Source organism: Piliocolobus tephrosceles, chromosome 10 (genome assembly GCF_002776525.5).
Source record: "Piliocolobus tephrosceles isolate RC106 chromosome 10, ASM277652v3, whole genome shotgun sequence".
In the NCBI taxonomy this organism is placed as follows: domain Eukaryota; kingdom Metazoa; phylum Chordata; class Mammalia; order Primates; family Cercopithecidae; genus Piliocolobus; species Piliocolobus tephrosceles.
In genome coordinates this window covers 64,881,607-64,904,679 of record NC_045443.1, presented here as the reverse complement: position 1 = coordinate 64,904,679, position 23,073 = coordinate 64,881,607, and the positions used below count along the sequence as shown (strand labels likewise).

The following is a 23,073-nucleotide window of genomic DNA, read 5'->3' as shown; positions in this document are numbered from 1 at the left end:
AACTTTGCTCTCACAAGAGATTTGTATGTTAACTAGAATCTGCTTGAAGCTACTTCAGCATAGACAGTGTGATAAACTTGTGAACACTAGTTTTCACTTTAAGGTTGGTCAGCTGCCCCCAGGCGGTCTGCATTCTCAACAGGTCTAAAGAGCAGTCATCCAAATGGAAAGTCATACCAGTAAAATAAACAAGCAAATAAATAAAATCGAACTTTAAGATAATGAGGGAAGCAGTAAACAAATATAAAAGGGGCTGTGGGTGCACATGACAAAAGGATACAATTTTTAGAGGTAGAGTTTGGGGCCTTGCATAGCTTCCCTATCCCCATAATGCTATTAACGTCTCCAACATACACTAAGGATATTTATGTAATTATTCGATGTGCTATACAATTTTTAATCATAAAACAAGGTCAGGAAAGTTCATTTATGAATAAGTAATTTGACCTTAACCCAACGTGAAAATTGTCAGGTTGGACGCATTTTTAATTTTGCCAAGGATTCTCAGCTGTATTACTTTGCACTCAAAGGGCAATTAGCTTAGATAGTGGCTTCTGATAGTCAAGCATTTTTCTTTTGAGCATCTAACCAAATTGCATTTGCAATAATAAACCTCCCTGAAGTCAATAGGTCTTTGGGAAAAAAGAGTGTGGATGACTGAAGAGAATTGAGATGGAGTCCCATGAAGGACAAAGTAGAGACCCTAATGCAGCCTTTTATCTTCTCCATTAAATGGGCAGGCAAATCAGAGGCTCAAGTGAGCCAGCCTTCTTGTAACTGATATGATTTCCTGGATGGCTCAAGAAAACATAATGTCTCTATGCTGAGCTGAAACCCTTAAATAAAGCACTAAATTGAAAAGATGTATTTCAATGCAGCTGTTCATTGTCTTTTCAATTCTATCACTTTCCCACTTAATGTATTTATTTCTTTCACACATAATAAGCCTTAGTAAGAGGAAAGGAGACTGGCAGGAGAGACAACTGAGCCATTCAGGGTTTCTAGTGGTCTCATCAGATAATCACAGAACGTCGGTGTGTTGAGGGAACAGTATGTTGGGGAAAGAGCAATAATGACATGGCTGCAGGCTCAGTGGCTGGGCCTGTGTTGAGAGTCTGCTGAGATCTTTCTGATCAATTCTTTCAAACAATTGTTTTCTTCTTCCCCAGATCAACCAATTACTTGGCTGAATTAAGAAACAAGTGGTTGTTTTGACTTTACTCTCTCGCCCAGTGCTAAATTGAAGTTTGCATTTTACTCATAGCTGCGATCAATTCACGATTAAATTGAGACTCAGTTTGAGATGCAAAGCAGCTGCAAATTATGCTCGAAAGTCAGTAAATCATTGTCAACTCATTTTGTGGCCTTGGAAATATACCAGAGATGTGTAAAAATAGCACCAGCTATATACTTTTCTTTGAAAAATCCAAGCAGCCAGTGATCTGTGGATGTTTTTTCCTTTTCTTATTTATTTTCTTTTACCATATTTTTATTGTGATATTTTATCCTAAAAGTAGTTGGTTCTGATCCATTTGTTTTCATTCACAGTGGCCAGATATGTCTCCAAGAGTGCTTATACGCCCATAGCATTTGGAGGGCTCCATACCTGGGTGGCACATCACCTTACCTTTTCTATTCTTGCCGCTACATCTTTCAAAGGACTAAAGCGTTGAATGACACTGGCCCATGGTAAAATAGGGGCAAAAATTCACCTGGGGAATCTAAGCTTGTCTCACCTTCTCATGTTGCATGTCCCCCCAAAACTGTACATTGCCTATCACAAAAGTGTAACAAGTGTGTAACGTTACCCAGATATCCAGGAGAAAGTTGGCAAAGAGATGTCATTTATTATATCAATTCAGACGGGTTGATTGATGACAGTGGCTTGGCTAGCTATGTCCAGGCTTAGTGGAAAGAGACAGTAGTTAACAAGCAATGTCTTACAGGTGCACTCCTCAGACACTTGTCCTCCCTCCCAGTTCCAAAGTATGCTCAGGCTCTATGCACTGATTGAACAAGTGTTCCAGGAGGTGCAAAAAACAGAACATCTTTTTAATAGTTTCATTGGCACTTGGTACTCTTGCAAGCCTTTTCTTTTCTGTACCCTCAGGGATCAGAGAAAACTTCTTCACATGATAACTATACCCTCTGCATAGGCAGGCCTATAAAAGAGCTCCTGACCAAAGCCCTGCAACAAGAGACTTTAAATGGAGTGGCCAAGTCAGAGTGGCAGAGAGATCCAGTACAGATTTTGAGTCCAACACCTACCTTCTCTTCCCATTAATGGTTCTTGTGCTGCCCCGAATGCTGGGAAACCATGGGGCTAGGGAGTTTCCCTTACAAGAAAAGTTGAAATATGACCCTAGCCTCTTAGAGGTGGCCATCCACTGGCTCCATTATTGGTACTTGCCTCCAGCAATCTATTGATCCTGGAAAATCCAACTACCTACCACCCTGAGCCTATCTCCAGTGAGCTTTACGGATATCATTCCTTTTAGATAGTATGCGTCTTCCAGATAAGGAGCTCTGTGAGTTTAGACTGTATGTTTTTTCAGGCGTTTCTTTATAATGATAGTGTTTTGCTTATGCTACATAGGGCTTGAGACTTGAGTGGTCTCATTTCTGTGAGTTCTCTCCCTTTTATTTTGTTCCCTTAGGAAATGTTTACTCCAGGTGCAGTGACTTGTACTTGTAAACCCAGCAACTCAGGAGGCTGAGGTGGGAGGAACACTTGAGGCCAGGAGTTTGAGACACCTGGGCAACATAGTGAGAACTCATCTTTAAAACGAATTTTTTTTTAATAATAAATTTTAAAGATCTTAGCCAGGCATGGTTGTGTGTATCTGCAGTCCCAGCAACTTGGGATATTGAGGTTGGGGGGATCACCTGAGCTCAGGAGCTGGAAGTTGCAGTGAGCTATGATCACTCCACTGCACTCCAGCCTGGGCAACAGAGCAAGACCCTGTCTTGAAAAAAAAAAAGTTTTGACATTTTGGTTTTTAGTTTTAGTGTACAGTTTTCAGGTTCCATCTTCCTCTTTCTTTCCTCAAGATCCACCCTCTTATTCTCACTTTTACTCTCATTCTCTCTCCCTCTCCTTCTTTCTCTTTCTCCCTGTGCCACCTCTCTTATATAAAACAGTGTCTTTTACTGTGACGCTCCCTGTTTGTAGCATAACCACAAACTTTCACGTATCCATGCACACACACTCTTGCAGCAGGCTGCACATTCTCTTGCGCTGTGGATCTGAAAAGTTGGGTGGTTTTCCTACTCACCAGTGGAGCAAGGTGTGGTGGGAAGAGCGCTCCCGGGAGGCCAGGATTCTCCCACATACTAGTTGTATGATTAGGGGCAAGTCAACCTCTCTCTGTTTCTTCATCTTTTAGAGAAAGGGTAGCTCTCTCTGCCCTATCTACTTTGCAGAGTTTTTACAAAGATAAAATAAAGAAATCATCATGAAATCTCTTTGTAAAGTATAAATTGCTATGTAAATGTTATTTTATTACTGCTGTCTTTTTACAAATCAGGTCACTCCACTGTAAGGTGGTAATTATACTGCAGGAGGATCCAATTGTGCCCTGCAGGCGCTCAACTGAAGAATGACAGCTTTTAGGCAATGCCTATCCCATGTAATGAATTCTTACTTATCTGAGATCCTCTTCATCATTCCATAGAATGGTGCCTGATTTCCTGACATTAACAATGCACACAGCCAGACTCAAGAGGAGGAAGCTACTGGGACCAGGGCAGTCAAGGAAACACCATCAACACCCAGTCTTCCTCCCACATTACTCAGAGACTTTTATCTTTGCCATCCCTAAACACATTCTTGCAGGTCTCCAGATCCCTTCCAGCCCATCTTAGATAAAATTTTGTAGGAAAAATGTGCTTCTAATATAGAGGTTTCCATTTGGACACCTGGTATTTGAATCACAACTCAAAAGTTTTTTAATGCCACGCTCTGTTTCCCTACTGGATCTTAAAGACAATTGGCACTGAAGCATAATACAATAATTATATCCCATCTATGCTATGCTATTTGAGAGCATTTCTCTCAAAATCTCTTCTATACTTTGATTTAAAAGTAAGATTTATACCACAAAGCCAATGAATGCATATTAATGATATTTTAGATGACATCTAATGAAAAATCTCAAATATCATACAATGTAATTAATTTATATGTTCAATATACCAGTCTCTCACCAACTATGAGAATTTGATTCCTAAAAATCCCCTTGGTGGAAGAATTCAGATTTTGAAATAAAATATCTTACAGAAAAAGAAAATTAGTAGAGTTAATACTCACAGTAAACCTTAAAAGTTCCTTAAAAATGTATTTCTATTATATGATCCAGCAACCTCACTTCTGAGTATGTATCCAAAAGAATTGAAATCAGGATCTTGAAGGGATATTAGCACTACCGTGTTCAGTGCAACACTATTCACAATTGCTAAGTTGTGAAATCAAATGTCCATCAACAGATAAATGGATAAAGAAAATGTGGTATATACATACAGGGGAAAACTGGCCTTAAGAAAGAGGAAATTCTGTCATAGGCAACACCATGGATTGACCTTGGGGACATTATGTTAGGTGAAATAAAGCCAGACACAGAAAGGAAAGTACTGCATGATCCCACTTAGATGATATATCTAAAATAGTCAAACTTAGAAAACAAAGACTGGAATGGTGGTTACCAGGAGCTGGAAGTAGGAGGAGATGGGAGTTATTAATCAACAGGCATAGAGTTTCAGTTTCAGTAAGATGAATAAGCTTCTGAGGTTTATTGTACATTGTATGTATAGTCAACAATAACGCACCGTATACTTAAAATTTGTTAAGAGGATAGATCTCATATTAAGGGATATTGCAATTAAATAAGAATTTGAAAATATACATTGCTATCAATTTGAAGACAACAATAAAGGCAGCATATTCCTTAAAGATAGAATCAATGAGATTAAGTCTTTACTATTTGAAAGCCATCTTCTGGTTGTCTTTTACCTCGAATCAAGCTTCATGAGACAAAAAAAGCTGCGATGAGCTGAATTGTCCCCAACCTCCCATTCATGTGTTGAAGACCTAAACCCCAATGAGATGGTATTTGGAGATGTGGCCTTTTGCAGAAAATTTGGTTTAGATGAATTCATGAAGATGAGGGTCCTCTTGGTGGGACTGGTGCCTTTATAAGAAGATACACCAGAGAGCTTACTTGTTTGCTCTCTCTCTTTCTGTACATGCTCATGCAAAGAAGAAATCATGTGAGCACACAGGAAGATGGCGGCCATCTGTAAGCCAGGAAGAGAACCCTTACCGGAACTGTACCTAGTTGGCAACCTGATCATGGACTTCTAGCTTCCAGAAGTGTGAGAAAATAAATCTGTTTTTTAAACCGCCAAGTCTATGGTATTTTGTTATGGCAGCTCAAGCAGACTAAGATAAAGGCAAATACCAAAATGGGGTCCTAAAGGCCCAAGGGAAAACAGGAAAGTGTGTCCCAAATAGATTGGTCAATGGCATGGGGAACAAAGGTGTGGGGAACAAGGGCAAATTATCAAACCTGAGTCTGAGAGCCTAAGAAGGAACTGAGGAAATAAAGAAGTAACAGCAACAGGTCGGATATAAGTCAGATATAAGATATAGTCAGATATAAGACATTAATTCCTGCAGCAGATTTTGCACATTCCAGGTACACTAGTGTGTGGACAGCCAGGTCCATTTAAAGACACCAGAGTGAGCAGCAATGCATTATTGTTATCTTAATTATTTCTAATAAGCAGGACTCACAATTTGGGTACATGGGAAATACTATTGTTACAGTTGCCAAAAAAAAATCTATATTGGACTTTTGCATAGGGACTTGAGACTGGGAATAATTACCATGACATTTTGCAAAGATCTATTTTCATGGGTGGAATTTTCATCATGCTTCATTTTAGATGTCTTCCAATCTGATAAACAACAAAAGGGTTCCAAGGATCCATTTATTCAGAAGAAACTGAAATTTAGAATTAATTTTAAACCTTCCATAAAGCTGTTCTACATCTGAAGAAAAAGGTATTTTCTTCACTAGTCTTTGTGGTTTTCATTTCAATCATTATATGAATAACCAAAATCTCTTCTGATGCAAATATCAGTATTTGGAGAGATCCATTTTTTTATATTGTATTCCTGAATATCTTTAACCAGAATTCTAGAAGGTAGATAGCCATGTTCTTGAATTGTCTGATCTCTCTAAATACCTACTTTGCCTTTGAGGTGTAAGACAAAATACATACATTAGCTCTCTGTATCAGCAGATTCTGCACTCGTTTATTCAACCAAGGATCAAAAATATTTGAAAAATAAAAAATAATGATACAACAATAAAAAACAATACAAATTTTAAAAATATAGCATAGCAAGTATTTACATAATATTTATGTTGTATTATAGGTATTATAAGTAATCTAGAGGTGATTTAAAGTATACGAGAGGATGTGCATAGGTTATGTGCAAATACTACACCATTTTATATAAGAAACTGGAGCATCACAGATTTTGGTATCCATGGGAGAGGGGGTTGTCCTGGAACCAATTCCCCATGGATACTAAGGGATTACTGTACAGCAAGTATATGTTTCCTATGGCTGCTGTCACAAATTACCACAAATGTAGTGGCTTAAAACAATCAACCTTTATTATCTTATAGCCCTAGGGATCAGAAGTCCAACATGAGTGTCACCAAGCGATTTCAAAGCGTCAGCAGGGGTGTGTTCCTTTCTGGAGGACTAGGTGCAAATCTGTTTCCTTGACTTTTCAAGCTTCTAGAGGTTGCCTGCATGCCTTGGCCCATGGCTCCCTTCATCTTCAAAGCCAGCCATGACAGATTACATCCTTCTCACACATTTTGACACAAACTCGTTTCCCTCCATCTTTCACATGCAAGGATCTTTGTGAGTACAGCGGACTCATCCAGATAATACAGGATGATCTCCCTATTTTAACAACAGCTGATTAGCAACCTTAACTTTATCTACAATCTTAATTCCCCTTTGTCATGTAACATAAAATATTCCCAGATTCCAGAGATTAGGATGTGAGCACCTTTGTGTGTGGGTATGTGTGTGGCAGTGTGCATTATCCTGCCCATTACAGCATATTTGTCACAGGTTAGAGAGAGGAGGTTGTCATTAAGATCTGAGTCCACATGCATAATTCAATAAAGTTACTCATAGAAATTATGTATTGAAGTACCTCCAATAAACATACTAATAGAGGAACTGTAAATATTTTTGTTTATATTATCAAAATTACATTGATTTTATAATGTGAGAAGAGACTAGAATTGATTAAAATGAGCAAAGTGGAGTCAGTACTTCCACCATCCAAATGTAATAGTGATATGTATGTTGCCCTTGGATGTTCTGCAAAGGTATGAAACCAACTGAAAAGAGGTACAACTTAAGCTGTTCCTGTGCATTGAACCAAAGAAATTTAAAGTCCAGTAGGGCATGCCTCTTAAGGAGGGAGGGATAGGCTACAAGGCAGTGAGTTTCTAACGATGAACCAAACTATCCTTCCAACAATCTATTCCTCTTGCTATATTCTTTAATAAAAACTACTGCTTTATAGGCAAAATCAAGTCTTTTATGTATTCTGCACTCCTGACTACCCTTTAACAAAACTAATACTTCCCTAAAGTCACTTATAATTCTTTTTCAGAAATCTCTTTCCATTATAATTTCTTCTGCTATTATTTTATACAGCATTTCTTTAATAAATGGCCGTAATACTTCCAATGCTTTAGCAAGTTTTTTTGTTGTTGTTTTGCTTTCTTTGTGTGTGTGTGTGTGTGTGTGTGTGTGTGTGTGTGTGTGTGTGTTTGAGACAGAGTTTTGCTCTTATTGCCCAGGCTGGAGTGCAATGGTGTGATCCCAGCTCACTGTAATTTCTGCCTCCCAGGTTCAAGCAATTCTCCTGCCTCAGTCTCCTAAGTAGCTGGGATTACAGTCATGCGCCACCATGTCTGGCTAATTTTTGTATTATTAGTAGAGACAGGGTTTCAGCATGTTAGCCAGGCTGATCTCGAACTCCTGACCTCAGGTGATCCACCTGCCTCAGCTTCCCAAAATTGCTGGGATTACAGACATGAGCCACCGCACTTGGCCACTTTAGCAAGTTTTGATGCAACTATGTTTGTATATGCCACTTACAAACAAGGTTCCTGGTACCCCTAATCTGTTCTAGTCTCAATTTACTACTGAAGTTCATTACATCATGCTAATTATTAACATATTTATTTTGTTTTTCAACATATCTGAAGTTGGAGAAATTGTTGTCAAAAGAATCTTCGCAGATCTATCAGAACAACTGCCTGCCAATTCAGAATAAAGGTAGTCACTGAATGGATTCTGTCTAAGATTTTCATGACCAAAGTCTTAATTATTTCAAACTAAGCTTCAATGAGCAAAATGTTTAGTTTTAGAGATGTACTTTCTTCAGGCAAAGCACTGGACTCCAACCATATTAGTCAGATTGGGCTTCCAGAACAAAATACCACAGACTGGGTGGCTTAAACAACAGAAGTTTACATTTTCATGGTTCTGGAGACTAGAAGTCCAATTCTGGCAAGGGTTCTCTCTTAGGCTTGCAATAAGCTGCCTTCATACTGTGTCTTCACATGGCAGAAAGAGAGAGAGCAAGCAGGCATTCTGGTGTGTTTTCTTATAAGGGCACTAATCCCATCATAAGGGCCCCATCCTCATGACCTCATCTAACCTTAATTATCTCCCAAAGGTCCCATCTCCAAATATCATCACATTGGAACTTAGAGCTTCAACAGATAAATTTTGGGAGCACACAAGTCAGTGCTTAGCACCATCTGAAGAGCAGGTTGGGCAAATTCCCAAAATTACAACAGAGATGCCTACAGGCTTTCCATACCAAACCAAAAACAGTATATGGCACATAATAGTTGTTCAATAAATACTTGTTGAGTGAGTTGAAAAAAATGAACAAATGTCTATAACTAGACCTGTTTGTCCAGCCCTATGGTGCCACATATTAAAGATTAAGTAGGCATTTATTAAACAAATGAATCATTATTGAACTGATACCCACAAACTCTGTCATTAGAGATCAACCCCTGAACTTCGTTTTATTAGCTGGATGGATGATCTCACTACTGGATGCCAAGCTTCCTTGTTGATCCTGCTCTGCCTGTCATAGATATTGATTTCCACTGTAGAGCCTTTGATAGCTACCTTTCCTGCAAGAAAAGACTGAGGGAAAAGGAAATTTGAATGAGGCAGGCCTGGGATCTAATCCCAAAGTGGACATCTCATATTTGGGTGAAACAGCAAATCTCCTTGATAATATTAATGTCCCTGACAATTCAAATATCTTCAAAGGGAAATGATGTGAAACAAAATTAAATTATTTTAAACAAAATTGTATTTTACCAAATTATAGTTGCACCTCAGTAAATGACCATTCTTTTCCAATAGTGGGCTATTTCCATTTTCTAGAAACCCTGTCTCTTCTGTGGGAATTATCTCTAAAACTGTGCTTAGTCTGGATGCTGTGGGTAGTCCAGGTCCTCTGCCTTCTTGATGAGGTCCCTGAGGTTTGTTTTGCCAGATCCTTCTTCTCATGGCCTCAGTACATGCAGGGAGCAGGCATGTGTCCCAAGATCAGCCAATCAGGCATCCACTTAGGACTCTGCTCAAAACAGTGCTGGGAAGATAGAAGAAACTGCTGAAGTTCATTTTTTTCCAGCAGTAATACCTTTACAAACAGGTAATTTTTGTCCTGGTTTCTGTCTTATCTCCCAGTCTGATTCTCTGGTTTTTCATTCAACTATGTGAAATCCACAATACCCTTCTGATACATTCCCTTTCTGATTCAGTTAGCCAGAGTTAGATTCTCAGGCATACAGCTGCAAAACACTAACGAAACATGTTCTTCATCCTGTTTCTTCAGGCGATGCCACCTACAATCAGAGAGCCCTATCCTCCTTCCTACTGACTGCTAATATGCATGGTTCAGCACCAGGAGAGTCATTTGCCTCTTCTAGTCATTTGGATTGGTATATTCCATTATAGTCACAACATCTTAAAATATATTTACCAATTATCTAGATATTTAGATGTTTACCAATATCTAATATCTGGATATTTACCAATATGGCAATTAGCAATTGTGAAATCATATCACATGAGGGGGATTGAAGGAGGTAGGAATCACTGGCCCAGAGGAGAGAAAACTGAAAATATAGATGTGTAAACTCTTTAATTATTCAATTGACTCTGTATAACTCCACATGACAGACTTAGGTGCAATACATAGAAGATAAAATAAGGCAGTATTCAGGTAAAATTCTAGAGAAACAAAATATTACTAATTAGAATTACTTCCCCTTCCCCAGTAAAATGGTCTGACTGTAACTGAAATTATAAATGATCATAATAGAGAATATTCAAGCAGAAATTGGATGTCTACCTTACAGATATATGAAGTGGAAAACTGGGCACCATGATTATTTAAAACTTACCTTCTCAAGATAGCTTCTATCATTACTCTTTGCCTCTCTCAAATAAGACAAAAAGCATGGCATTTAGCAAAAACAAACAAACAAAAAAAACACCACCAGAAATAATCAAAGAAAGAAGGGAGGCAATGTTTTAGGAAACAGCAGAGGTCCTAAACTTCGCTTCCTACCCCCGCCACTAATTTGAAGAAAACTAAACAGAAGGCCTAGTATAATTATCCTGACGGAAACGACGTGGAAGTAGTAGCATACCTTGGAGCAGGAAAACTTCCAGGAGCTTAACACTGTAATTTTTTTTTTTTTTTTTTGGCAAGAAAGAAACTCAAAAGCAAAGTAAGGAACATGGTAAGTGCATGTAGTTATAAACAGAAGAATAGAATAGAAGCAGAATAGAAGACCACAGGTAAGTAAGGGGAAACTTCTAAGGAATAAGAGACCCAGGAGAAAGAGTTTCACTTACCAACTGACAGTCATCCTGTCTGAAGCCACTTAACTTGAGAATATGTGTGTTTGCCAAACTCATGTTTCCGCATTTCTTTTTTTCTCTACTTGCTGAGATAAGTATGGCCATGGCAGCTGGAGGGAGGACAGCGATGCCAGATAATGAACACCTAAGACAAATCATTTCTGTCAGAAGTAGAGCTTCCAAGGCCCCATCTTGAATTGGGGAAATGATCTGAAGTCTAAAGACGGTACCCACTAACATAGGATAAAGCCCCACAGTGGTAGAAAGGGCCCTAGCAGGTGAATCTAAACAAAATTACTGCTGAATTATCCATTCTCTGGGCCATAGATACAGAAAACAAAATGTACTCTACCAGCAAGCTAAACTTATGAGACAGAAACACAAAGTCTTAATAAAGCTGACTGCAAGAAAAATGGAAAGGAGAATGGGAAAGCATGGTAACTGTGCAAAAGATGTTATCATTTTTAAAAAGGCAAAAAAAAGGATATATATGGTAGATAAACCATTCATTCTGGGAGAAAACATAACTGAACAGATCAGAAGAAAATTTCCCATTATGAGTGCTCTAATCTTAAGAAGAATAGGAAAACAATGAAAAAGACAGCCAAAAAAAGATGATAAAACAATGTAAGATGAAAAATATAATTGGAGACTACATAAACAAATTAAAGCTCAAAAACACTATTATAAAAAAAAGATGAGTATGTAATAGTAGTTATAAGACTGAATAATTATAAAGAGCCCACTGAGCCAGACACTGTTGAAATATTTTGAGTACATTACACATATAATCCTCACAAGAACACTGTAAGGTAAGGGTTATTGTTTTCTCATTTTACAGATGAGGAATTTGAAGTACAAATGGTTAAGTAGCTTTGCAAAGAACACAGAGCTCTGAAGGGGTAAAGCCAGGATTTGAACCTGGCAGATTGATTTCAGAGCCCATACTCTTCAGCCATTTTAATATACCTCCTCTCAGCAGGAAGTGAATGAAGAGCCAAAATAACAAACTTAGAGTGAGGGTTGCCTCTTTCAAAGAATTGGGAATCACCAGAAACCATTTTGTCAGCAATTCAAGAGGCCAAGTGGACTTTGTATGACTGCCTATTATGAAATACAAACCTTGAAAGGTTCTCTTACTCAGAGATGTAGATGATTATGTAAGAGAAGAAGACTTAAAAATAGAAACTTCCTCACAGAGAAGCTATAAAATTTGCTTCAAGTCACACAAGTGGAAAGCTTTGGAGCTAAGATTCAAATCTGGCTGTCTGGTTCCAATTACTCCATGCTTAACATGGCACTGGAAACATAAGGGCATTGGAAAAAAAAAATACATACATGTATATATATATATATATATGGCTAAGAACATTGGTAACATAGATGAAAGAAAAAACTTACTTAAAGTAAGCAAAAATGCAAAGGAAAAGGAAATCTATAAAGTAAATAAAAAGACAACAGAATGGAAAGACAACGACATTTCAACACAAGTATAATTGGAGTCTTTGAAGGTGACAACCCAATTCATGGAACAGAGAAAAAACTAACCTGAAAATAAAATAGAATAAACATTTTCTAAAATGGAAGGGAACATGTGCAAACTAAAAGTACATAGGTTTATGGAAATGTTGATACAGAACATTGACACAAAGTATATCCTGGTAAAGTTGCTGAATATCACATATAAACTCAATAAAGTTTTCATCAAGTAAGGCAGAAGTAGTAAGTCACTGATAAGGAAAAAAAGTATCTGAGACTGACCTCAAATCTTACTGCAGCAATTATCAATGTCAAAATAATGCAGCAAAGTCTGAAAGTTTTGAGTGAAGGTGTGACCCAAAATGTCACACTTTAAAAAAACTCTTTGATATGTAATTCATGTACACATTTTTAAAAATTCAAAGATACAGAAAGACATATACTAAAAATAAAGACTTTCTTCTCATAGCTCTGTCTCCATCAAAGAGGTAAACAATGGTTATTGGTTACATATTATATTTTTTAGAACTATTTTATACATATACAAGCATATATATTTTATTAGCTTGGGTTCTCCTGAAATCAGAGCTGATACAAAGCTTTTTTGTAGGTAGTCTGACAACATGATCCCAAGGAGAAGGAGTAGCAATCAGTGGGAGTTAAAAGAGTTAAGAGAAAAAGGCAATAAGGAAACGGAGCATTGAATTGGCCACTACCGTGAGTAACAAGAGCTGGATTCTGATGGGGCTTCTGGAAAGCTTCATAAGCTGTGACTCTCAACTGTCCATCTGAGTGTGAAATGAGAAGCATTTATCTAGTGGTTCCTGTCCTTTATTGATGGAGGGTATCCAACCAGTTAATTCCTCGCACTTCTACACTGCAAGTGCATGAATGTTGAATGGGTTTGTGTGAGAGTCTCTCTCTCTCTCTCTGCAGCTTCAGAGAAGCCTTGGGACAGTGTCATAGACTGAAGGTTTGTGTCCCTCCATAATTCCTATGTTGAAGCCCTAACCTCTCAACGTGATATTATTTGGAAGTGGAGCCTTTGTTGGTAATTAGGTTTTAATGAGGTCATGAGGCTGGAGGCCCCATGATGGAGTTAGTGTCCTTATAAGAAAAGGAAGAGACTGAAGTTCACTGTCTCTGCCATGTGAAGACACAGACAGAAGACAGGCTTTTGAAAACCGAGAAGAAAGCCCTTACCAGGAGCTGAATGGACTGGCACTATGATCTTGGATTTTCTAAGCCACCTAGTCTATGGTACTTGTTATGGTAGCCTGGGCTGACTAAGACAGGTAGGAGCAAATAGTACACAGTGCGGGCCTGAGAAGAGACACTGTCACGGTGCACCAGTGTGAAGCTTGCTGAACCCTGCAAAGAACTGGTCATTACAGCAGTGGCTGGAGTTAGGGGTAAGTGCTGATTGCATTGAAATAGAAAATAAAACATATCCAATGCATTTATGCATATAAATTTACTACCTCACATTTTCCCTACAAACCATGGCATCCTATTCACAATATTCTGTACATTGCTCTAACTGATTAGTAATCTGTCTTGCAGACTATAGCCACATCAGCATAAATCTTACTCATTTAATGACCACATAGCATTTCATTATATAAATGTACCATAATATATCGAACCATTTCCCAGTTGATGAATATTGAAATTGCTGTCAGGCTACAAACAATGCTTTGGGATATATACTCTCATAATCACACAGTCATCATATCTTTGTGCCTACATGTAACTTTTTTCTGTAGAAATATTTTCTACAAGTTGGATTGCTAGGTCAAAGACTATGGGCTTAAAACATTTTTATTAATATTGATAATTTACTCTCCAAAGAAGGTTTTTCGTTTTTCTTTTTTTTTGGAGATAGAGTCTCGCTGTGTCACCCAGGCTGGAGTGCAGTGGCGCGATTTCAGCTCACTGCAACATCTGCCTCCCAGGTTCAAGCAATTCTTCTGCCTCAGCCTCTCGAGTAGCTAGGACTACAGGCACACCCCACCATACCCGGTTAATTTTTGTAGTTTTAGTACAGATGGGGTTTCACTGTGTTAGCCAGGCTTGTCTCAAACTCCTGACCTTGTGATTCGCCCTCCTCGGCCTCCCAAAGTGCTGGGATTACAGGCGTGAGCCACTGCGCCCAGCCTCAAAAAAGGTTTTTCAATTTACACTCTGCCAGAAATGCAGAGATGCCTGTGTTCTCACATCTTCAGCGTCGTGCATTTTCGCATTTAAAACTTTGTTGCCAATCTAGTAGTTATAAAAGGACTTTGTTTTAATTTGCATTTTTAAAATTACAGATGAGGTTGAGTATTTTAATTTGCTTAAAAAGCTTTCAATTATCTCTTCTGTAAATTGCTTGTTCATATTTGTTGCCCATTTTTTTATACTGCATTTTAGGTTTTTTTGCATTAAGAAAATTAGCCTTTGTCACATTTGTTAGAAAACATTTTCCCTGTGTGCTGATTTTCTTTTATGGGATTTTGTTTTCCCTTTGATTAAAAGTGGAAAGTTCAAAGGACTAAAAAATCTCAAATATGACCCACCAGCCTCACACCTGCCAAAGTTTAAAATAATTCAAGTAAATCCACAGCCCCTAGAGCAGTTAATGTAACAAAATAACATAGTCAGCACTAGTTCTTAGTAGAACCTGATACATGCCACTGGGGTCTGTCACATCCCAGAGACTCAGCAGCACCTGTCAGCAACACTGTGGCAGCTACTGCTGTCTCTTGCAATGTGACTGCTGAAGCCCATGACACCTGGCTCCAAGGGACAGTTTTCTTCTTGTCTTCACATGTGTTTCTGCTAGGGGATCTCTCAGCCAATTTCCGAGCAGGAGTGCCTATGAGGTTTTCTAAAGCCTGTGCCCTGAAGGCTTTCATAAGGGCTAATAACTGTCCTGATCTCCTGAAGGCCCTTTCTTTCCTCGGCTTCTGAATATTCTGGGCTTACAGTGATGATCATTCTGCCGCAGCTTTTCCTGCAGTGGACTGTGTTCTTCCCTGCTGGGGTTCTCTCCTTTCAGGGTGGCCTAGCTAAGGTTTTTAACTGCTTAACCTTCTTAAGGGGCTTCCTTTCTCAATCTTGTATAATGCTAGCACTCTTGGGCCTTCTTTGCTCTTTCTGTCTGAACATTGCTTCTTCTAATTCTTGTCTAGATTTCTCTATTCTCTAGCAACCTTCTCTATTCAGATAAATACCAAAATATCTTTCCTTTTGCAAGCCTATATTTAAAAGCAGTTGGATATGAGTATATATTTTTTCCATATATGTAGCTAGTCTATCCTGTAAGGTCTCGCTTTTTCTCAGAGGGAAACTCTCTCTCTTCTTGCAGTCTTTATCAGTCTGTCTTCCTTAATTTTTCTTTCATTTGCTCATAATCCCTGTTTTAATGGTAGTGGGCATGCATATTTTTAAATACCAACGGTAGTGGAAAGCATATTTTTACATACCAATCTAGTTCCTCCTTTATTTCCCCAGGAAACATGATTCTCCGAGTATTCCAGGCACAAGTCTTCTAAAATCGCCTGCTTTAGCCTGAAAATTTGAAATAAGTTCACTGAATTGTTTCTCCATTTCACACCAAGAAGATGACATATTTGCTATACAACAAAAGTTCAGTTTACTTTTAATTTTTTTTTTATTATTAATGAAATCTACCACTTCTGCATAGTAAAGAGATAGTCTGGGCCACTGACATTTGGAGCCAGATCAGAATTTACGTGATTAGCACATGCAGCGCCAACTGGAGGCCACATGGAGAAGCTTAATCTGAAACCAAAGCCTATGACAAGCTACATGAGTCCAAAATGGCCTCTTTCACCTTGAATGCTGTTCAAAACAAGGTAACAAGAAATCAAACTGGGGTCTGCTAATCTAATGTCTGCTAAGCAAAGTCTAACACCTCACTAATGTGCATCTCCCAGATCAGCAGCAGCAGCATCACCTGAAACTTGCTAGAAATGCAAAATCTTAGGTTCTCCCCCAGAATTACAGAATCCAAATCTGCATTTTAACAGGACCCCCTGAGAGATCTGTTTGCACATTTAAGTTTGAGAGCTCTTATATAACTTAGCTCTCGGCAGTCCTTGCTGAGAATAAAAAGTTACAGAGAGAAATTCATTGCACCCACAATACTTACAAAATCTGCACACTGAATCTCAATCTGCTTTAACTGAAACTAAAAGATTCTTTTCTGATCATTTAATCCTTGTCCTAGCTGTTTGCTTTGGTGAAAGCAAAGGTGCAGCATTTGGTGTCAACGAGCTACAGAGCTGCCCTCTCTTTCTCTCCACACTAAGGCCCATGCCAGGTGAAGACCAGGTACAGGACAATAATGGTTATAAACTACTTGTCAAATACCTAAGTGTCTTGACATAGTCCCAAACTACCCAAGCTGGCCTTTAAGAAGTCTCCATTTCTATGTTTTATTTTATCCCCTAAATTCTAGTCCTTAGTCATCTATTAAAGTCAATATTAAGGGTTTGAAGGTCCTAACAAATAAAACCACTCTTTCCTCCTCCCAAGTGAGAAAATATGGAGAACTAAGACAGAGGCATCCAATCAATAGAGATCAAAAGTCAGACCTGTTGTTATTAAGCTGATTAGAATACAAGGCTTAGAATCGCAACCCAACACTCCAGAGATAAAAAACCGTCCAACCCACTGTCAGGTCCCGCAGGGCCAGGCCACTCTCCTGGAACCAAAGTGAGCATGTGAATTCTGAGGAGCAGCTCCTTTGGAAGAGATAAAGCCAAGTCACTCATGTTCAGCTAAGCTCCCAGTTTCACAGCCAAAGAAGTCACTCCCCCTCCCTTGGGGAGAGGCAGCAAGGGTGACAAAGCAGTCAGAAATATCATACTCATACATTCTCTTCCATCAATAGAAATCTGAGGAATGGGAAATAGGAAGGCTCCTAACAAAGTCTTTGCAACATTGAAAGCAAATAAATCTGAAAACAAATAATTGTTTTGGAAAAAAATTCATCAAAGCTGAACCCTGAAGAGACAGAAAACACAGACTGGTAACTATGGAATAAATTGAGAAACTTACCAAAATCCTAAATTGCCTAAAAGTACCATGTTTCATAAGGGAAATCCTCAAAACTTTTGAGGAAAAATTAATTTCAATACTATTTAAACTTTCCAAGAGTGCATGGGGAAAAAAGGGCTGTGAAAAGAAAGGCTTGTTCTGCAAAGTCAGCATAACACTTATACAAAAATCTGACCTAAATAGAGTCTAAAAAGAAAAGACCAAGCTCACTTATGAATGTTGACATTAAAATCTTAAGTGTGATTTTAGCAACTATAATTGGATAGTGTATTAAAGAGTATTACACCATAACCAAGTCAAGAGATTCTAGAATGCAAAAATGGTTCAAAGTTAACAAATATGTTTATATAATTTATCATATTTATGAGTCAAGTAAGAAAATAATAAAAAGTTCAAGGCCCTACATGCTATAAAATCAGTATATATATATATATATATATATATATATAATATATGTTATTAAATAAATATAAAGGATAAATTATGTAAATATGTATCCCTTATTTTTTGACAAGATAAAAAATCTACTCCTGGCTGAGTGTGGTGGCTCACACCTATAATCCCAGCACTTTGGGAGGCCAAGGCATGAGGATCACTTGAGGTCAGGAGTTTGAGACCAGCCTGAGCAACATAGTGAGACCCTGTCTTCACAAAAAAATGGAAAAAATCAGCCAGGCCTGATGACCCATGCTTGTAGTTCTAGCCACTCAGGAAGCTGAGGTGGGAGAATCCCTTGAGCCTGGGAGCTCCAGATTGTAATGAGCTGTGATTATACCACTGCACTCCAGCCTGGATGACAGAGCAAGGCCTTGTCTCTTAAAAATAAATAAATTAATTGTATACAAAAAAATATATATATATATATATACTTGACTTTTTTGTTTTTTGAGACAGAGTCTCACTCTGTGGCCCAGGCTGGAGTACAGTGGCGCAATCTCAGCTCACTGCAACCTCCACCTCCCTGGTTCAGGCAATTCTCTGCCTCCGCCTCCTGAGTAGAAACTATTCACTGGGATTACAGGCACCCACCACCATGTCTGGCTAATTTTTATATTTTTAGTAGAAACAGGGTTTCACCATCATGGCCACGCTGGTCTTGAACTCCTGACCTCACGATCCACCCGCCTCGGCCTCCCAAAGTGCTAGGATTACAGGGATGAGCCACTGCACCCGGCCATACCTGACTTTTATGATACAAAATCTTAGTAAAGTAGACATAAAGAACCTCATGGCTAATGATGAGATGGTAGAAAAATTCTCATTACCATTGGGAACGTGATAAGGATATCCAGTAACTCCAGTATTATTCAGCTTTTCAGACAATACTATCCAGTACAGAAATGGGAAAGAAGTAGAAATATTATTTTTCCCATACCTAGAGAACTCAAAAGAATAAATGATTGGCTCACACCTGCAATTCCAGCACTTTAGGAGGCCAAGGTGGGAGGATCGTTTAAGGCCAGGAATTTGAGACCAGCCTGAGTAACACAGGGGGTCCCAATCTCTAAAAACAAACAAATTTTCAAAAAAAGAATAAATGAAAAGAAGTATATTATTGGCAAAAAGAGAACTTAGTAAGTTTATCAAAAGTTTTTCTATATTTGCTGGCAACATGGCTGAATGGGAACAGCTTGAGTCTCCAGCTCCCAACGAGATTGATACAGAAGGCAGGTGATTTCTGCATTTCCAACTGAGGTACCTGGTTCATCTCACTGGGACTGGTTGGACAGTGGGTGCAGCCCATGGAGAGCGAGCCAAAGCAGGATGGGGCATCGCCTCACCTGGGAAGCACAAGGGGTCGGGGGATTCCCCCCACCCCTAGCCAAGGGAAGCCCTGAGGGACTATGCCATGAGGAACAGTGCACTCTGGACCAGATACTGCGCTTTTGCCATGGTCTTCGCAACCCGCAGAGCAGGAGATTCCTTTCGGAGCCTATGCTACCAGGGCCCTAGGTTTCAAGCACAAAACTGGGCAGCCATATGGGCAGATGCTGAGCTAGCTGCAGGAGGATTTTTTCATACCCCAGCGCCACCTGGAATGCCAGCAAGACAGAACTGTTCACTCCCCTAGAAAGGGGGGCTGAAGCCGTGGAGCCAAGTGGTCTGGCTCACTGGGTCCCACCCCCATGGAGACCAGAAGCTAAGATCCACTGGCTTGAAATTCTGGCTGCCAGCACAGCAGTCTGAGGTCAACCTAGGATGCTAGAGCTTGCTGAGGGGAGGGGCGTCTGCCATTGCTGAGGCTTGAGTAGGTGGTTTTACCCTCACAGTGTAAACAAAGCCACCAGGAAGTTCAAACTGGGTGGAGCCCACCACAGCTCAGCAAGGCTGCTGTGGCCAGACTGCCTCTCTAGATTCCTCCTCTCTGGGCAGGGCATCTCTGAAAAAAAGGCAGCAGCCCCAGTCAGGGACTTATAGATAAAACCCCCATCTCCCTGGGACAGAGTACCTGGGGGAAGGGGTGGCTGTGGGTGCAGCTTCAGCAGACTTAAACGTCCCTGCCTGATGGCTAAGAAGAGAGCAGATCTCCCAGCACAGCATTCAAGCTCTGCTAAGGGTGAGACTGCCTCCTCAAGTGGGTCCCTGGCCCCCGTGTATCCTGACTGGGGGACACCTCGCAGTAGGGGCCAACAGACACCTCATACAGGAGAGCTCTCACTAGCATCTGGCGGGTACCCCTCTGGGACGAAGCTTCCAGAGGAAAGAACTGGCAGCAATCTTTGCTGTTCTGCAGTCTCTGCTGGTGATACCCAGGCAAACAGGGTCTGGAGTGGACCTCCAGCAAACTCCAGCAGACCTGCAGCAGAGGGGCCTGACTGTTAGAAGGAAAACTAACAAACAGGAAGGAATAGCATCAACATCAACAAAAGGGACATCCACTCAGAGACCCCATCCAAAGGTCACCAACATCAAAGACCAAAGGTAGATAAATCCATGAAGATGGGGAGAAACCAGAGCAAAATGGCTGAAAATTCCAAAAACCAGAATGCCTCTTCTCCTCCAAAGGATCACAATTCCTCACAAGCAAGGGAACAAAACAAGATAGAAAATGAATCTGACGAATTGACAGAAGTAGGCTTCAGAAGGTGGGTAATAACAAACTCCTCTGAGCTAAAGGAGCATGTTCTAACCCAATGCAAGGAAGCTAAGAACCTTGAAAAAAGGTTAGAGGAATTGCTGACTAGAATGAACAGTTTAGAGAAGAACATAAATGATCTGATGGAGCTGAAAAACACAGCACAAGAACTTCGTGAAACATCCACAAGTATCAGTAGCCGAATTGATTAAGCAGAAGAAAGGATATCAGAGATTGAAGATCAACTTAATGAAATAAAGTGAGAAGACAAGATTAGAGAAAAAAAATTAAACAAACAAAGCCTCCAAGAAATATAGGACTCTGTGAAAAGACCAAATCTGCATTTGATTGGTGTACCTGAAAGTGATGGGAAGAATGGAACCGAGTTGGAAAACACTCTTCAGGATATTATCCAGGAGAACTTCCCCAACCTAGCAAGGCATGCCAACATTCAAATTCAGGAAATACAGAGAACACCACAAAGATATTCCTCGAGAAGAACAACCCCAAGACACATAATCATCAGATTCAGTAACGAAGGAAAAAAGGTTAAGGGCAACCAGAGAGAAAGGACAGGTTACTCACAAAAGGAAGCCCATCAGACCAACAGCAGATCTCTCGGCAGAAACCCTACAAGCCAGAAGAGAGTGGGGGCCAATATTCAACATTCATAAAGAAAATAATTTTCAACCCAGAATTTCATATTCAGCCAAACTAAGCTTCATAAGCAAAGGAAAAATAAAATCCTTTACAGACAAGCAAATGCTGAGAGATTTTTGTCACCACCTGCCCTGCCTTACAAGAGCTCCTGAAGGAAGCACTAAACATGAAAAGGAACAACCGGTACCAGCCACTGCAAAAACATACCAAATTGTAAAGACCATCGACACTATGAAGAAACTACATCAAGTAATGGGCAAAACAACCAGCTAGCATCATAATGACAGGATCAAATTCACACATAACCATATTAACCTTAAATGTAAACAGGCTAAATGCCCCAGTTAAAAGACACAGACTGGCAAATTGGATAAAGAATCAAGACCCATCAGTGTACTGTGTTCAGGAGACCCATCTCACTTGCAAAGACACACATAGCCTCAAAATAAAGGGATGGAGGAATATTTACCAAGCAAATGGAAAACAAACAAACAAAAAAGCAGGGATTGCAATCCTAGCCTCTGATAAAACAGACTTTATACCAACAAAGATCAAAAAAGACAAAGAAAGGCATTACTTAATGGTAAAGGGATCAATGCAACAAGAAGAGCTAACTATCCTGAATATATATGCACCCAATACAGGAGCACCCAGATGCATAAAGCAAGTTCTTAGAGACCTACAAAGAAACTTAGATTCCCACACAATAATAGTGGGAGACTTTAACACTCCAGTGTCAATATTAGACAGATCAATGAGACAGAACATTAAAAAGGATATCCAGGACTTGAACTCAGCTCTGGATCAAGTGGGCCTAACAGACATCTACAGAACTCCCCACCCCAAATCAATAGAATATACATTATTCTCAGAACCACATTGCATTTATTCTAAAATTGACCACATAATTGGAAGTAAAACACTCCTGAGCAAATGCAAAAGAATGAAAATCATAACAAACAGTCTCTCAGATCACAGTGCAATCAAGTTAGACCTCAGGATTAAGAAAGTCACTCAAAATCACACAACTACATGGAAACTGAACAACCTGCTCCTGAATGACTTACTGGGTAAATAACAAAATGAAGACAGAACTAAAGATGTTCTTTGAAACCAATGAGAACAAAGATACAATGTACCAGAATCTCTGAGACACATTTAAAGCAGTGTTTAGAGAGAAATTTATAACACTAAATGCCTAAATTTATAACACTAAACACAAGAGAAATCACGAAGATCTAAAATCAACACCCTAACATCACAATGAAAAGAACTAGAGAAGCAAAAGCAAACAAATTCAAAAGCTAGCAGAAGACAAGAAATAATTAAGATCAGAGCAGAACTGAAGGAGATAGAGATATGAAAAACCCTTCAAAAAATCAGTGAATCCAGGAGCTTGTTTTTTGAAAAGATCAACAAAATAGATAGACCACTAGCCAGACTAATAAAGAACAAAAGAGAGAAGAATCAAATAGACAGAGTAAAAACTGATAAAGGGGACATCAGTATTGATCCCACAGAAATACAAACTACCATCAGAGAAACACCTCTATGCAAATAAACTAGAAAATTTAGAAGAAATGGATAAATTAATGTACATATACACCCTCCCAAGTCTAAACCAGGGAGAAGTCAAATCTCTGAATGGACCAATAACAAGTTCTGAAATTGAGGCAGTAATTAATAGCTTACCAACAGAAAAAAGTCCAGGACCAGACAGATTCACAGCCAAATTCTACCAGAGGTACAAAGAAGAACTGGTACCATTCCTTCTGAAACTATTTCAAACA

The 23,073-nt window shown here is 39.3% G+C and overlaps 1 long non-coding RNA gene across 2 annotated transcripts in view; it reads right to left on the bottom strand.

The window, feature by feature from the left end:
- The window catches only part of LOC111551228, a 162,694-nt gene that overhangs the window by 22,957 nt on the left and 116,664 nt on the right, over positions 1–23,073 (bottom strand). For both annotated transcript variants that reach the window (XR_002734298.1, XR_002734299.2), the window contains 2 exons: positions 15,948–16,032; positions 10,996–11,146 (listed from right to left, as the gene is read on the bottom strand). This is a non-coding gene — a long non-coding RNA (uncharacterized LOC111551228). The remainder of the gene's footprint in view (positions 1–10,995; positions 11,147–15,947; positions 16,033–23,073) is intronic.